The sequence below is a fragment of the Heterocephalus glaber genome, unplaced genomic scaffold (genome assembly GCF_053883595.1).
Source record: "Heterocephalus glaber isolate CG9 unplaced genomic scaffold, H.glaber_assembly_v1.0 deba00000470, whole genome shotgun sequence".
Classification (NCBI taxonomy): Eukaryota; Metazoa; Chordata; class Mammalia; order Rodentia; family Bathyergidae; genus Heterocephalus; species Heterocephalus glaber.
In genome coordinates this window covers 24,863,700-24,877,213 of record NW_028258145.1, presented here as the reverse complement: position 1 = coordinate 24,877,213, position 13,514 = coordinate 24,863,700, and the positions used below count along the sequence as shown (strand labels likewise).

The following is a 13,514-nucleotide window of genomic DNA, read 5'->3' as shown; positions in this document are numbered from 1 at the left end:
AGAAAAATTTTTGTTGCTATTTTATTATTTCAAAATTATTGGTGGGTGATTTTGCTGTTACAATAAGAGTCTTATTGGAATCATTGTTAACAAGTGGTCACTTTAGCATAACTCGATGGTTAGAGCAGTCATGGGAAGACACTTAAACTTTCTTTTACCTCAATTTCACTAATTAATATTTTAAAATATTAGGTTCTGTGGAATAGGTTCTCATACACAGATTTTAAGTGTTTCAAAAATAACTCTTGCATCAAAATTTCTTTTGGAAAAACATACATGATAAATATGTTATAAAATATACATGATATAGGTATAAAAATACATATAAATAAATATACATAAAATACATATAAAATACATGATATAAGTATGTTATAAAATATTAAAATTAGCATATATTTTTAAATGGATACACAAAAATTCAGTGTGTCAAATTCTAGTCACTAAAATGGCCAGGCTAAGTCACAGTAGGTTTTTGTTCTGACTTGAAGCTCAAAAGATAGATTCTAAAATTATCCATGTCTGTGGATCATTCATAAATTAACATAGTATAGATTTAAAGTATCAATTTAAAGTAAACCAAGCCATCTATAATTTAATCTTTATGCATTTCACAAATATTGAGTTGGTTTGCCAATAATTTTATCTTTACTGACTTAAAATTATGCAGTTACTACGTAAAGATTTTTAAAAATCCCTCAGGAATCTAACTTGTTTTGGATAGTTTACAAATAATCATTCAAATCAATAAAGACATTTTTCAGGAATAGAATAATATTTATTTATCTACTTAACAAGGATATTTTTAAAAACATAAACTTTTCATTAAATACATGACTTTCTCTTTTAAATGTTTCATTTGGCATTTGAACTCCTTCAAGCAATCAAAACCCTCAGTATTTCTCTTTCTGCCAAGATAGACTGACAGGAATATATTCATCCCTGCCACATAAAACTATGAAAAACACAACATTCAAGATATGTCTTTCAAGACCCTGGGCACCAGTCAAGGAAATTAGTGATTCATTATGAAATGAAAATGAACCTGTGATTAATCCAGGCTGAGAATATTTATAGGGTGGGGAATGCAGACCCAGGTGAAAACTAGTAGACTCCCTGAACTGAAGATACAAACCCAAGAACCTAGGAGATGTTCGTAGCTAGCAAAGACATGACAGTGATGGTTAAAGAGAGCTGCAGAGAGAAAGAACTCCAAAGTTCTGCAGAGGGTCTGCTTAGTAGTTAGCTGATTTCTAATCAGTACATGTGTGTAAGAAAATTATTCAAGTCCAGGAAAAGAGTTGCCAAAAAAAGATGAGAAATAGTAGAGCCCAGTAATCACATTGGTCTGAGAATAGTGAATCTTCTCTACAAATTATGAATTTCATTATTCACAGTATATGGTATAAATTGCTGTAACTGACCACAACTCAGCAGAAAGTAATAATTAGTCCTAGACCAAGCATTTGTTCTCGTCCTAACAAACCTTAAGCAAAATCCCAAATGAGATATGTCTGTACTTGGTATGATTTATTTAAACACAGAATTGCAAATAATCCACAGGAATTGCTACAGCATGCAATATTCATACCTGAAATTATAATTTTAAGTAGACTTTGTTTCATTAACTTTCCCAATACTTTCTGTTCTTTTCTAATGCTTACATTTTTTTCGTTTAAATGCTACATTATGATAATTTAAGTAGTAAGGAGTTCTATTTATAAATTTGATGGACACTAAATTAATTATAAGTGCTTTCCTAATTGGGTGATTGAACCTTAAGTTCATTACGAGTTATTTTTTAATATTTTTACTACAAAAGTGATGAATATTCACTCAAGGAACTTTAGTATTAGTAATAATAAGTTAATTATAAGCATACCTCACAAACAGAAGCCCAGGTAACGAAGTCTGCAATAGTCAATTTTATCATACTTTTCTGTATGTAAAAAACACATTAATTTGATCCCTGTATTTATCTATTCAGACTTTCTTTTAGAGTCAGTTTCATACTCTGTATTTTCTAGAAATTTAGTTCATGTAAGTTATTAACTATTTAGCATTTATTTGTTTAGATAAATCTTTTTTTTAAATGTCACTGGTTTCTTTAATTGGTTAAGTGCACAAAATGTGACAGGCAAATTTATTTTAAACAAATTGAAAAGCTTTCTTTATTTTTAAATTAATTATATTGATACATTTTAGGTATACAATTCATTTACATTTATCATTGGGTGTTTGTACCTGTACATGATATAGCTTGGTTCTTATTTTTTTTCCCCATTACTTGTGCACCCTTCACCCCCTCCACCCTTCCCTTACTTACATAGATTTCTTTTCCTTTTTTTTCTTTTCTCATAGATTTTCCTTTCCCCTTCCCCTCCCTTCACTCCTTCATCTTTGGACCTTTTTTCCTATTTCAAATTATCAATTATTCATTTTAATCATTTTAACTCTTGTTTACACTATCAGATTCTCACATTAGAGAAACTATTCAGTATTTACACATGTGTGTCCTATTTATTTAACTTAAGAGTATGGCTTCGATATGCATCCATTTAGGTATAAATGACTCTAGTTTTTCATTCTTTATGGCTGAGTAGTACTCCATTTTACAAAAAAACCCACATTTTCTTTATCCAATTTCCAGTTGATGGGCACTTGGGCTGCTTCCAAGCTTTAGCTATTAAAACTGTGCTGCTATGAACATGGGTGCACATATATCACTGTGGTATAATACTTTTAATTCTTTGGGGAAGATACCCAGCAGGGGAATAGCTGGGTCAAATGGGACCTCTAGCCCTAGTTCTTTCAGGTATCTCCATACTGACTTCCACAGTGGTTTCACCAGCCTGCACTCCCACCAACAATGGAGAAGGGTTCCTTTCTCTCCACACACCCCCCAGCATTTGTTATTTGTTGATTTATTGTTAGCAGCCATTCTTTCTGGGGTGAGGTGGAATCTCAGTGTTGTTTTCATCTGCATCTCTCGAATAACCAGTGATGTTGAACATTTTTTCATATATTTGTTTGCTGCTTTTACTTCCTTGTCTGAGAAATGTCTGTTCATTTCAGATGTGCATTTTTGAATTGGGTCTTTGAATTTGGGGGGGTCTGATTTTTTTCAATTCTTTAAATATTCTAGATAGTGGTTCTTTGTCTGAGGTACAGATGCTAAATTTTTTTTCCCATATTGTAGTTGGTCTGTTAGCTCTGTTGGTGTTTTCTTTTGCAGTGCAGAAGCTTTTTAATAAGATGAGATCCCATTTGTTGATTCTTTCTGCTAGTTCCCATGCTGCTGAGGTTTTGTTCATGAAGCCTTTTCCCATGCCAATGTCAGCAAGAGTTCTACTTAAGTTATCTTCCAGCAAGTTTAGTGTTTCTGTCTTAATATTTAGATCTTTAATCCACTTCAATCTTAGTTTAGTGCATGGTGATAGATATGGGTCTAGTTTAAATCTTTGGCAGGTTGATATCCAGTTTTTCTAACACCATTTATTAAATAAGCTATCTTTCCTCCAATGATGGTAGTTGGCTCCTTTGTCAAAGATGAGGTGGCTGAGCATGTCTGGAGTTGTTTTTGCATCTTTGAATCTATTCCACTTATCCTCAGGTCTATTTCTTTGCCAGTACCATGCTGTTTTTATCACAGTAGCTTTGTAGTATAGTTTCAAGTTGGGGGATACTCCTAGCCATGTCTCTGTTGCCTAGAATTGCATTAGCTATTTTACATCTCTTATGGTTACAAATGAATTTTTGGATTGTTTTCTCTAGTTCTGTGAAATATATTGTTGGAATTTCAATTGGCATTGCATTGAATCTATATAGTAGTTTTGGAAGTATGGCCATTTTCACTATATTGTTCTTCCTACACAGGAGCAAGGGATGTCTTTCCATTTTCTTGTATCCTCTTCTATCTCTTTTTTCAGATTGCTGTAGTTTTCAATGTAGAGGTCTTTTGCTTCCTTTGTTAGATTGATTCCTAGATATTTCATTTTTTGGATGCTATTGTAAAAGGATTGTTTCCCTAATTTCTCTCTCAGTGAGTTTGTTATTTGTGTACAAGAAGGCTATTGTTTTTTGAGTGTTGACCCTGTATCTGACTACTCTACTGAATCTGTCAATTAAGTCTAGAAGTCCTCTGGCAGATATTTTTGGGTCTTCTATGTAAAGTATCATATCGCCAGCAAATAATGAGAGTTTAACTTCTTCTTTTCCTATCTTTATTCCTTTTATATCTTTCTGTTTTCTAATTGCTTTGGCTAATGTTTCCAGAACTATATTGAACAAGAGTCATGATAGTGGGCATCCTTGTCTTGTTCCTGATTTTAGCGTGAAAGTTTTAAGTTTTTGACCTTTAGTATGATGTTGGCTCTTGGCTTTTCATAGATAGCCTTAATCAGGTTAAGATGAAGACCTATTCCAATTTTCTGTAGGGTTTTTAACATGACTGTGTGCTGGATTTTGCTGAATGCTTTTTCTGCATCTATTGAGATGATCATATGGTTTTTGTCCTTGACTCTGTTAATATGGTCTATTACATTTATTAATTTATGAATGTTGAACCATCCTTGTATCCCTGGGATAAATCCAACTTGGTCAGGGTGTATGATCTTCTTAATGACCCTCTGTATTCTGTTTTCCAGTATCTTGTTGAGGATTTTTGCATCTATGTTCATTAGGGAGATTGGCCTGTGGTTCTCTTTTTGGGTTGGGTCTTTCCCTGGTTTTGGAATCAAAGTAACACTTGCTTCCAGGAATGAATTTGGAAGTATGGCTTCCCTTTCTATTTCCTTGATGAGTTTAAAGAGTAATGGCATTAGTTCTTCTTTAAATGTCTTGTTAAATTCAGCAGTGAAGCCATCTGGACCTGGGCTTTTCTTTGTTGGTAAATATTTTATGACATTTTCAACTTCACTCATTGTAATTGGGGTGTTTAGAATTTCTATATCTGGTTCATTTAACTTTGGCAATTCATATGTATCTAGGAATCTGCCCATTTCTTCTGTTTTCCATTTTATTGGAGTAGAGGTTCTCGAAGCAGGTATTGATCATCCTCTGGATTTCTGTTGAATCTGTTGTGACTTCACCTTTTTCATTCTTAATTGCATGTATTTCAGCCTTTTCTTTCCTTTTTTTGATAAGATTGAATAAAGGTTTATTGATTTTATTTATTCTTTCAAAGAACCTACTCTGATTCATTGATTTTTTTTGTATTGTTCTCTTAGTCTCCATTGCATTGATTTCTGCCCTGATCTTTATAATTTCCTCTCTTGTGCAAGCTTTGGATTTGTTATGCTCTTCTTTTTCTAGGAGCTTGAGGTTCTGCATTAGGTTATTTGAGTTTTCTCTGTTTTCCTAATATGGGCATTCACTGCAATGAATTTCCCATGTAGAACTGCTTTACATTGTGTCCCACATATTCTTGTATGTTGTACTGACATTTTCATTTACTTGTAGATACTCTTTAATTTCTTCTTTAATTACTTCTGTGATCCAGTGGTTGTTCAAGAGGGTGATATTCAGTTTCCATGTGTTTGTTGGGGTTTTGTGGTTTCTTATGTTATTGATCTCCTATTTTATTGCACTATGTTCTGATAATATACAGGAGGTAACTTCTATTCTTTTACATTTACTTAGACATGTCCTATGAGCTAGCATGTGGTCTATTCCAGAGAATGACATGTGTGCAGCTGAAAAGAACATGTATTCCAATTTTGTAGGGTGAAACACTCTGTAAACATGTATTAAGTCCATTTGTTCAATAGCTTGGTTCAGTTCTGGAATTTCCTTATTAACTTTTTGTCTAGATGATTTGTGTATCTGTGATAGTGGGATATTGAGGTCTCCCACTACAATTGTGTTAGTGTTTATTTGGTTTTTTTATGTCCATTAATATTTGTTTTGTATAGCTGGGGGCATTCGTATTTGGTGCATATATATTTAGGATTGTCATTTCTTCCTCTTGGATTGTTAGCTTCACAAGGATATAGTGACCATCTTTGTCTCTCTTAATTAGTTTTGGTTTGAAATCTACTTTGTCTGCAAATAAGATTGCTACCCCTGCTTTCTTCTGGGTTCCTGTGGCATGGAGAACTGTTTTCCATCCTTTTACTTTCAGTCTATGAGTTTATTTTTGAATTTGGTGTGTTTCTTGTATACAGCATATTGTTGCATTTTCCTTTTAATCTATTCTGCCAGTCTATTTCTTTTGATTGGTGAATTGAGGCCGTTAACATAGAGGGATATAATTGATAGATATTGATGTATCCTTATCAGGATGTTTTATTTTTTTGGCTCTTTTATTTCTTATTTTTCCCCCTTTCCCTTTAGCATCTTACCTTGCCTGGTGGCTTCCCTCTGTTGGGCCTCATGGAGTTGTGACCTTCATTGCTTTTTTCTAGGATATTGTTTAGAATTGCTTGTAGTGCTGGTTTGGTGTTCATGAAATTTCTCAAGTGTTCTTTGTCGTGGAAGTATCTAATTTCCCCATCAATTTTGAGAGAATATTTGGAGGATACAACAGTCTAGGTTGGAAGATATTTTCTTTTAGGGCTTGAAATACTTCACTCCAGGCTCTCCTTGATTTGAAGGTTTGTGCTGAGAGATCTGCTGTGATTCTGATGGGCTTTCCTTTGTAGGTGATTTCTTTCTTTTCTCTAACTGCTTGTAGGATTTTGTTTTTCTGTTGGGTTTCTGGGATCTTGACTATTATATGTCTAGATGTAGATTTTTTTTGATCATGGCTAGTTGGAGTTCTATATGCCTCACTTATCTGTATGTCCAATTTTCTACCTCTGTCTGGGAAGTTTTCCACTATTACTTCTGTGAACAGTTTTTTTTATATCAATTGTGCTTTCTCCTGCTTTTTCATGGACTCCTATCAGTCTTTTGTTATTCTTCTTTGCATCATCTAGCAGTTGTTGGATTGATTTCTCCTGGTCCTTTACTATCTTTAAGAAATCTCTATTTTCATGGGCTCTAACTGCAATACCATTTTCTACATGTGCTATTCTGTCTTCGGATTCCCTTAATCTGCTGTGGATACTTTCAATGGAGTTTTTGATCTCCTGAATATCTGTTTGAATCTGTTTCATGGATTCTATTTCTTTCTTATATTGGGTGATCATGGTTTCCCTTTCTTTCTTATGCTGTGTATTCATGGCTTCCAGCATGTTTCTGAGCTCATCTATTTTTTTATCTGTTTCTGTTCTAGATCTTCTAATCATGTCTTTTACTCTGCTCACCATCTCTATAGATATCTAGGAGATTATTTCTGCTTTGAATTTTTCTAGAGCCTCATTCATCTGTTTTGTTACTTCCTGTGCTATCAGTTCAGGGTATCCAGGTGGTTGGTTATGGGACTTTTCCATCTCATTTCCCCCAGGATTTACTCGTGGTGGGATGGAAGTCTGAGTTTGTGACTTGCTTAAATGTCTTCTCATTTTTGTTTTTGGCACTGTCCTTCATTTAACTCCTGGGTTGATAGTTTGAAATTGCTTATTTTAGGTATCTTTGTTGCTTGTAATTAGAACCCTTATGGAATGATTGTTTCTAAAAGGTGTCTTCCAGATATAGCTAGTCTTTTAGTTTTGAGTCTCTAATGACTCTAAGGCTATTTCATTTTCCTTATACTAGATCAATTACAACACCTTAGCCCAAGTGATACAATCAGCATCATTGCATCAAGTACATCTTTGAAAATGACATTTTGTGGTAGTTATTAATCTATCACCTTTAGCTGTGTGAAATAAGTCAAGATCGAGGACCAACCCAACATATAGTGAATAAACTCTTCAATATAACAACTTTACCCTTTGAGATGGGGAGTTAGAAGGGGTTGGGGAGGGAGGGATAGATGGGAAGAAGGATAGCGGAAGGTTAGCAGGGTGGCCGGAGGACATAGTTAAGAAGGAAAAAGAGAATAATAGGAAAATAAAGAAGAGCTCTGAATGCAGACCAAAACCGGGACAAAAAGGGAAGATGAACAATGTGGGAGAGCAAGAGAGTGAGTGTAAGAGAGAGAGAAAGGAAAGAGAAAAGAAAGAAGAAAACAAAAGAAAAAAAGGAGAGAAAAACAAATATTTGCAAAGAGTAAGAAAAAATTAAAGATAAGAGGAGCAAAAGAAAAGAAAAGAGAAAAAAAAACAAACTAATAATACTAATTTCGGGAATTAAAAAAATGAAGATGAAGGGCCTTTTTCAGGGTATGTCTCTGCTGTCACAATAAACAACGTGGGGAGCAGTGCCCAAATATAAGTCAATGAGTCTCAGTAAGCTAGTCACAGACCCGTGAGATTCAGGCAGATTTCTGGCTGCAAGTCCCAAGTTGAGCTCCCTGTCCTCTTGTAGGGTTGAACTCTGCCAAGTTGTATTGCAGGTTCCAGCTGCCCTTCCCCTGAAGATAGACCCGGTCCTGATGGGAGGTGAAGATGACTCCAACTTACCCAGTACAGTGGTCTGGTGGTCCAGTGTCCTCTGTGTCTTTGTAGTGTGGAATAAGGTGGCTGTACAGAGAAGAGGCCAGAGGAGCTGGGGTGGGGGTGGGATGGTGGTGTCCAGTGGATTACTGCTGGGGCGTTGGCTGATTCAGCATGTTCTGAACCTCAGGATGGTGTCCGCAGACCTACCTGTCTGCATAGGGCTGATTCGGAATCTGAAATCTTTTTAAAAAATTTTCCCCAAATCAGACATATACACACCCACAAAAATGGTGTGGTAACAGAAAACTGTCATACACAAGTTGTATCCTGAATTCTTTAGGGAAACAGCTGTTGAAACAGGAATTAACACAAAGTTAACAACAGGTTAACAATTTTTAAAAACTGAGTCTTCAAATATTGCATAGCACAAAGCTATACTATGTAAAATAGTGGTAGGTATGAAGGAAAAATTCTAGATAGCTTCCAGCAAAAATGCCTTTCCAGAAGAGCAAATGAAAACAACACAATAAGCAGACTAAGGAAACTACAGTTAGACAGAAATACAACTTCTCATATCTGTGCTAGAAAATCCTACTTATCCAAAATGAACTAAAATGTTAAGACAAAACAGGGATGTTTTTAACAATTCTTAACTTTACTCATTTTAAGTTCTCTCTTTCTTCACCCTACCCACCCAGTAATTCAGCATGATACAGCAGAAAGAGTGCTGCTCTTAGAATTATCTATTTTGTTTTCCTTTCTGTAGCAAGACTGTCATGAAGCCTGGATATTTCAGGTTCATATGCATTCATGACCAGTGTGCTGCTATGGTCAAAAACTTAGCAATGGACTTGGTGAACTCGGCTTTCCACTGTTGCTTTGTTCTCCCACTGATGAAGGTCAGCTTCAGGGTGTATTTGTCAACAAACCTTTTGAGACTGGAAAACAGTTGCCAAATATAATCGGTATCCATCCCTGTAGGATCTTTCCTGTGAGCCACAAGAAAGATGTTCTTCTCCTTATATGAGGTATAAATGATCAGAATCCCCATCATCACAAAATAGGATATGACACACAAAGCCAAAACTGGCTGAGACTCTGGAAAAGGATGCATATAATCACAAATCAAAGCCACTATGGCAAAAAAACCAGAAGATAGTATGGATGGTGAGGTGACCATCTATTAGGCCAAAATTCTCCACATATTTTTACTTTTCCAGAAGTACTTTTTTTGCAGAATCATCTAAAGAGTTTTTCACAGCAGATCCATCCCATTTGTCAAGTTTTACAGGGTTATCATCAATCCTCCACTTATCCAACAAGCCGCCGTGGCTGTTGCCTGTCTCACCACCGAAGCCACTGCCAGCCCCACTACTGCCTCTGCCACCACTTCTCCCACCCAGGGCCGCTGCCATCTTGCTAGCTTCCTTATAGAAATCTTTTAATTTTTTTTTTTGGCACTGGGGTTTGAACTCGGGTCCTTTGCTTGCAAAGCAAGCGGCGAAAACACTGAGCTAAATCCCCAGCCCAAAATCTTTTAAGTTTTTTACAATTTTTGTAAAGTCAGTAGTAATGCTTACTCCTGATTTGAATTTTGACTTTTTATTTATTTTTCATAAATTCAGAAAATTTCTTATAAAACAGAAAGGTATGAGTATACAGAGTTACTTTCTGGAAAAACTCTTAATTTGCAATTTCAAAATCTTATTACTAGAAAACTTTTGAGCAAAGTGATGAAAATAATTAATGAATCACAATTGAATTATTTTGCATCACAAAATAACTTTGATGAGGCAAAATTAGCTCCGTGGGTTACATTGTCAGCTCAAGGCTTTGCAGACAGCCCTGTTTCATGGAGAGAAAGTGAACATGGTTTGCGGAAAGGAGGAGAACATTTATACAACTTTGTGATTTTTAATAACCTGGACTATTGGTTAAAGATGATTATTGGAGCAAATGATGACTGTCCACCATAAAAATACAAAATTTAAAATAACTTTTTTTTCAAATTGATTTTTAAATGAAAAATTGTTCTTTTCAAACTATGGATGTACTTTACCAGTCATTAATAAGATGCAGAAACACAAGAAACAAACTGACCGGAAAAAAGATTTTATAACATTGTCATCTATTTTTTTTGTCATTCTTCATCATATACAGATATTTATAAAATATTATATCAGAAGCTGAGTTATTGGGAAAAAAGTCTGAATCAATACATACACTTTCTGTAATCGCTTATCAAAATGACATCACAAGACAAGGCATTTTACACATCTTATATCACTAAATACTCATTTAGAATAGTTAAAAAATTTCTTTGAAGAACTTCTGACAGAATTTTATATGTAGAATTTTTCATAAAAAATAAATTTCTGAAAATGGAATCAGTGCATCAAGTGTATTTCAATTTGATAAATATTGACAGACTACTTCCTGGAAAAATAAAAATTACAATTTTTCCATTACTCAAAGTGCTGAGATGGAAGCATATTTTTCTAGTCCACTTTATAAATGAACCCAAATATTTTTTATTTCTTATGATGACACACTATTTCTCATCTAATTAGTCAACTCAAATAGGACACCCTTTTTTTTATTAAATTATTTTATTGGTACATTGTAGGTATACAACACAATTACATTTCTCATTGGGAATTGTGCCTTTATATAATGCATCTTGGTTCTTATTTTTTCCCCATTCCTAGCCCTCCCTTCACGCCCTCCACCCTTCCCTATTTACAAAGACTTTATTTCCATTTTTTCCATTTCTCATCATTTTTCCTTTCCCTTCTTTCCTTTCCCCTGCCCCTCCCACTACCCCTACCCCTTTGGACCTTTTCTTCCTATTTTGCATTATCAATTATTCATTCTAATCATTGGTACATTTTAGGTATACAATATAATGACATTCATCATTGGAAATTTGCACCTTTACGTAGTCTCTCTTGGTTCTTATTTTTCACCCTTGCCCAGCCCTCCCTTTAACCCCGCCATTCCTCCCTATTTACAAAGATTTTGTTCCTATTTTTCCATTTTCTCATATTAATCCCATTCTCTTCTATCCTTTTAAAATGTTTTCTCTCCCATTCTTCCCATCTCCTTCTCATTTGTGGTTTTTATGTGACCTTTAAAATGCTTTCAGTTTTGTCTTCTTGACCTCTCACCATACATGATTTTGTAGTTGTCTTTTTTCTAGATTGTGTTTTATACAAGTTTCTATTGTTTCATGAGTGTTTTGTTAGGCTTATTGATTCTACTGCTTCCTATTCAAATATTTTTAGTAATGTCTCATTTTCTTTCCTTTAAAATATATTGTCTTTTAATATTTAAAAACATTTTTTATTTGTATGGTAAGTTCTTAGAATTCTTTTTTTTAAGAGTGGCACAGTTTGCAATAGCTAAAGCTTGGAAACAGCCCAATTGCCCATCAACTGAAGACTGGATAAAGAAGATGTGGTTTTTCTATAAAATAGAGTACTACTAAGCCATAAAGAATGAGAAACTAGTTCTTAGAATTCTTGCATGTTACTAAACATTTCCACTTCTAGTTAACTTTCAGTCTGTGTTCATTACACCTTTTTCTCAGGTGTCATGCTTTCTATCCCATAGCTTTCCAGCTTCTCATTCTGAAGATGACAAATTCAAACCAGATGACTATGATTCTTTACCCATGAGGTTATTTTCTCAATATGCACGTATGACTTTCAATTTTCAATAGAATAAAGGGATTTTTATCAAATATCCTAAGATAAATCTTTAGTCTTATAGTATTTCAGACATCAATGACACAATCAGGTTAGAGATTCCACACTTTGTTTAATTCAGTGATCATTCATTTGTTTCTGTATATTTAACCTATTCTATTTTCATCTTTGATATTTATTATATATATGGTAGGTCACTTGGATGTTTCTTCAGTTCCTTATCTTCACTCACACTTCCTACTTTTAGTCTACACTTTATTTCTTGTGACTAAATTTTAGGTAACTAAATCTAGCCTTATTAGTTATCTGTACTTACTCTCCATCTTACTTACTCTCTTAATTATCATAAAACATTGCTTATATATTTGCAGATTTCATTCAATTCTTATATTTATAAAATTCAAATTTGTTTTTAATTCTTGCTTTGCCATATATGTTGCACTTATTGTGGATGTTGTTGCTTTTTTCTGACTGTGGGTTTTATCTAATTTATTCAGAAAAATTCAGAGATGTATCACACACAAATTAAGCAATTCATTAATGGCGTTGTAAATATTTCTTACCCAAGAAGCAAAAGTAAATGGGGAAAAGGTAATATCATTATACCTATAATTTCTTAGTAAGAATTTTCAATGATCACTCTACCTATAATATGCTACAGTGCACACACACAGACACACACACACAGAGACACACACACACACGGAAAAACCAATCTTAAAAATATCTGGGGAGATACAAAAATTTCTAGAAAAGGTAAAATAATTTATTTGAGTGGGCATGTCTAAATTGGTACAAGCAGTAGCAAAAACAATAGATTATATTAAAATTCATGGAAAATGATATTCAATCTCAAAATCTATACTTCAAAATAAATACAATAGTCAGTTAACTAAAGATATTTTTAGACAAATGAAAAACTGAATATTCTATCAAAGATTCCTAAGAACAATTTCTAAAGAATAGACCTCTTATTTGCATATCTTTAAACTTAGGTACCACTCTTGATTTCAGTGAAGTTGTATAAATTTTCCCAAGTGATTGCTATAAAGCAATGTATTTTACTATATTCTTAAAAATTTAATTTAGAAAATCTTCACATTCCTATGATATAAAACAATTAAATCTATATTGTAAACAGTCCCTTATTCAAAATTCCTATATATCTGTTTTTCTCAAATCTACAGGAAATTTTCTACAGGAAATTCAAGAAAATTTTAATTTTAATCTTCAAAAACCAAATGATTAGGGAAAAGACATATATCATTTTATGTCTAATATAATTTAGGTATCACAACAGGGCTAGGGGAGTTTGAGGAAATATTGCTCCTTTTTTTGCTTAGTAGAGATTACCCTTTTAAGCACTAGAGTAGTAACTTGTAAC

The 13,514-nt window shown here is 33.9% G+C and overlaps 1 pseudogene; it reads right to left on the bottom strand.

Moving 5' to 3' along the window:
• Positions 1 to 9,151: 9,151 nt before the first annotated feature.
• Positions 9,152 to 9,838, bottom strand: LOC101703805 (signal peptidase complex subunit 2 pseudogene; annotated as a pseudogene).
• Positions 9,839 to 13,514: the final 3,676 nt, after the last annotated feature.